Genomic DNA, 4,688 nt, shown 5'->3' with positions numbered 1-4,688 from the left:
GAGAGGCTCCGTGGAAGGACCCAGGTGACACGTGCTCTTGGAAGCTCTGCAGGTCTGTTGGTCTGAACATCCACACAGGGATTTCTGATTATTTAACCAAGCTGCTCCTGGACCATATATGTGTTCTTAAACCACTACAGGTAAGTGTAACCTTTGCTTTGAGAGAGATCCTGTGAGTACCCACAAGCATGTTGTATCCTTGTTTGCCTGGAGAACGGTGATTTCCCATTTTAATTGTTTCCTGTATGGCACATTTCCTTAGATCCCAGCTTCCTGTCAGCTCTCCTCCTCACTGCATTTGTTTCCTGATGTGTGTGTAATTACAACCAGGAAAGTCCATCAGCAAAGGCAACATCAATTTGAAAGATTAACGAATCTCACGCTTTCCCTCTCTCCTCCCCCCAAAATTAGAAAGCCCACTCTGTAGTTTCCAGCACACATCTATCATTACACACTCCTGGGTCTCAGGTAAATTAGCAACCTGATTCTTTTCCCTGCTGTCACTTAGAAGAAAAGAGCTTCTTATTTGCCATCCAAGGAAAAGTACAGTAAACCTAGAACTAGATAAAAGGGAAGTAATCAAATATATTTAACTGTAGTCAGCCAAATCCCATTGTTTGTATAGATGCTAGCTAGTGCACTGCAAGAATTAAGGAAGCTTATTTTTTTAATAGGAAATAGTACTGCTTGATTGAAAAGTGCAATGTCTAAGCTACTGTCCTTCTGCTTAATTAAAAGGAGATGTTCAGCTTTATGTATAGATAATTTATGTAAGAATGGCAGATATTTTAAAAGAAGTTTCATGTTCTTGCTCTTCCATTAAGCATGTGCATTTGAGGCGAGCACAGCATCCCTCTGGTTTTCTTTCAGAGATGGGAAATGCCTCCTCAGTGTTTCCTTGGATTGTCCTTCTCACTTCTATCTGAAGGAAGCGGGCAAAATAATTTCAGATAAGTCACCTCCTGCATATCAGAGGGCACCACCTCCCCACTGGGTGAAGAACAGCTTATAGGGTGTGGGGATAATGTAGGGGCAGACTGAACATGGTGAAGGAACATCCTGGGATTATCTCATGGAGATTATAACCCTGGAGGGCTGTAGGAGAGCACGAAAGCCTTCAGCTGGTGCTGGGACCACTGGGTTTGAAAATATACGGGCAACATCACGGCAGTGCTTGTACAAGGGATGCTCCTTCCCTTGGCAGCTGGTTGTGTGGGAAAGGGGGAATGCGCCACCTCTAGACGGCTGCGGTCGGTGGTCGCACACCACCTCATGGAAATCCCTCCAGTGCCAGAGTACACAGAGTGCATGGACCAAGGCTAATCTCATTGGGAAATAAACCCAAATATACCCAGACCCACCTCCTCACCCTCACCCTCAGGACCAAATTATCTTCCGGGTATCCCTGTGCAAACAGCGCGAGTTTTGCTGTGGAAATGTTTGATTAAGATGTTCCAACACAAGCACTGAAATTCAGGTCCACGGATTGAGGGAAAACCTCCCCTGGCTTGTACTCTCACCAGCACATAGATTTTCTCAGCTCAGTTTTGTGCTCAGAAGACACTGACTTCTGTGCTAAACAGGCAGGTAAGTGACTGGGACTCTGCAGGGAGCCTGGTTTCTCCAGGATGATGAACCAGCTCACCCTGATGTCAATGGGCATAGCAAGACATTATGATCCCAGACTCTTACTTTACTTGGATGAAACATCACAGCTCAACGTTGTTTCAGTTCTTTGGGGAGAGGAAGGAGGCAGACAAGAGCCCCCACAATGGTTTTTTACATGCCCGAGTCAAATTACCTTCCCTTCTGCGGGGCTTCTTCTGAAGTAACAGATCGTACTGTAACCAAATATTGCCATGTAGGAAAGCCATTTTCCATCCAGCAAGGAGGCTTCTTCCTTCTCAGCAGCCACTGAAAAGGGCCTTTGTTCTCGGGTTGAACACCTGGAGAGTGTTATCAGCAGTGGCCTCTCCGGGCTGGCGCACTGAGCAGCTGTGACAAGAGCCAGTGGCATTGGCATCGGGGTCGGCAGCAGCATCTGGGAGCTGCTGGCACCCAAAAAACATCCTTTTGAGCCATTGCATGGGTAACTCTGGGTGGTTCCCCTCTTCTGTGGGGACTGGGGAAACTAGTCTGGCCTGTATTTTCCTTCTTTTTCCATCCTAAAAGGAACAGCCTCACTCCAAATGGTCTTTAGACAACCTCAAGGATGTGACACCTCTGTGGGGAATGGAGAACAAGACTTGGGCATCACCGTTCTGGAGAAGCTGGTAATGTGAGGGGTGAAGGGCTGACTCAGAGCACTGGTGTCCTGGGCACAGGGTTTGAAACTACACCTCGATGAGTACAAGGTGGAACTGTTGCCTGGCATGAGGGGTGGGACATTCAGCAGAGAGGGAATCACCTGATATGATTGAGGACAAGATTACACAGCAGCTGATGTGAGCCTGGGCACAGCTTTCTGCTCTGTCCATACAGTCAGCACCACTTCTGTTTGTGTCTGTGAAAAGACAGTCAGCCACAGCTGCTCAGAAACTCAAGGAAACCCAATTCATTTGGCCCATCAGGTAATTCCCTGAAGGCAGAGGGTGCTTTTCCATACACTGCACTGTATAAACCATCACTTCCATAGATGTCAACTTCAAAATCAAAAGTTTTTAATTCTTTTGCTGCATTTACGTGACAAAAAGAAAAATCTGCACAGGGTGAGGGAAACTTGAGAGTCAGAAAGCAGAGGCTGTCAGTGGATGTTCTGTGGGGTAAGCTGGAAGCTGCTGGCACCAGCTGAGTCCATCCTGGGTCTGTGAGGGTTTTACCAGTGGCCTCAGGGGGAACTGTATCTGCAACCTGTGAGTTATTTAGCAGGTCCAGATCTACAGACCTTTCTCAGTGTATTGATTTTCCACTGAAGTCACAGGTGAGGCAGCCCAAATAAAAAAAAAAAACAAACAAACAACAACCCCCCCCAAAACCCCCAAACCCACAACATAATTCTTCCTTTCCTCATAACCTGGATAAAATTTTGACTCCTACAAGGGAGTCATACATTGGGGGATTTCAGCAATGCCTCATTGCAGGATGCACAGCTCTGCAAAGTATCTGTTCTGGGGCAGTTCTGCCAAATACCAAGAGAAAATTGCATAACGTGAGAAGGAGCAGACCACAGCTGAACCTTCAGCATCCGCAGTGGCAGTTCAGCGTGGACGTCACAAGTTCTTCCATACCCTGTGGCATCGTTTTCATTTTCTTTGGACTGGAGCAGTGAAAGAACAAACATCTCAGAAGGTTCAAATGAGACCTTTGAGTGCCAGCGTTGAGTCCTTGGGAGGTTCAGATAAACAGGCAAATTAACATCCTGCAGAAGCTTTGCCTGGGACAAACCACCATCTCTGTGTCCCTGTTCCTGCGGTTTGTAGCGTAGGGGCCACTTTAAACCTTGGTCTCTGTCCAGGCACCACTACTAGCTCTCCCATGACTTTATGTTTGCATCTCTTTCTTCCTCGCAAAGGGAAAATTTCCAGGTTTGTTCCTTTTAACTTTGTTCGTGGTAGCGCTCTTGACAGAAGGACTTAGTGTCTATTTAGTGTCTTTGCAAGGAAAAGGGAGAAACTTCTCGGTTACATAAAAGTTTGTATCAAAATTCAAGAATCCGGATTAATTATAGAAGACTTGCCTTGTATCATTCAATTTGTTTGAATAGCTTTAAAGATTAAGCAGATCCAAGGCCTAACAGAACCAGAGCCAGTAAGACAATAGCTGAGATTTCCCTTTGAAACAAAATATACAGGTGGTTTCTGTGAGTTTCTGTGTCTATCTGCCCGGCTTTTTTATTTTTATGTCGTATCCAATATCACAGAACCTGGCAGTAGAAATCATATAGCAATTTGTGAAAGCTTGTTGCTGTTCTAGATATCATATAGTCTGTTCCACACCAGCAAAGACAAAACCAATGCCTTTACTCCTCGACTTTTCATTCAAAAGGATAATGATCTCTGGTAACAAAATATTTGGCAGTAGCATTATTTAAAATGCACAGAGGAAATGTTTGTCCCTAATTCAAGGGACTGTGGTCACACAGTCTCTATTCACTTGGTATTTACCAGCGAATGCCAAAGACTAATCTGCAAAAACCCCGGGAACAGAGTTAAGTTTATCACACTCCGTCCTTAACCCATCCCATTGTAAGGGAGGAAAAAATAGTAATTACTGAATTTCTTTGTGGCCAGAGAACTTATAAACCGTGTTATACCCAGCAGGCTCTAATGGCTCCTTCGGTAAGTATCTAATTAAGCGGTTGGGGTGTTGTTGTTTTTTTTTTTCTTTCACCGCATACTTCTGTGTTTTAAAATCCCTTTGCATTAAACGACTTCTCGAGCTTTCCAAAGTTCTCACACGCACAGGAGAGGGAAGTAAGGAAAAAAGCGGAGGGGAGATTTCGGTCGTGGGAACAGGAGGCAGAGACGAGGATTTTCAAAGGCTAAAGGCAAATCCTCCCCGAAATCTCCATCGAAAACCGCAGCTACGGTCTGGCTGGCTGGAGAGGGGGAAATAAAGCCTTCCCAGGGGGGATGGCTGCGTTGGGTGGGTTGGGGGACACCCCCCCAAAGCCCAGAGCGGTTACAGCACCTCGAGGGCTTTGAACGGTGCAAATGCGGACTTTGGGCGGCTTTGCCGACCCCGCTCGG

Source organism: Manacus vitellinus, unplaced genomic scaffold, assembly GCF_001715985.3.
Source record: "Manacus vitellinus isolate BGI_N305 unplaced genomic scaffold, ASM171598v3 scaffold_16_pilon, whole genome shotgun sequence".
NCBI lineage: Eukaryota > Metazoa > Chordata > Aves > Passeriformes > Pipridae > Manacus > Manacus vitellinus.
This window is presented reverse-complemented; position numbering follows the sequence as displayed.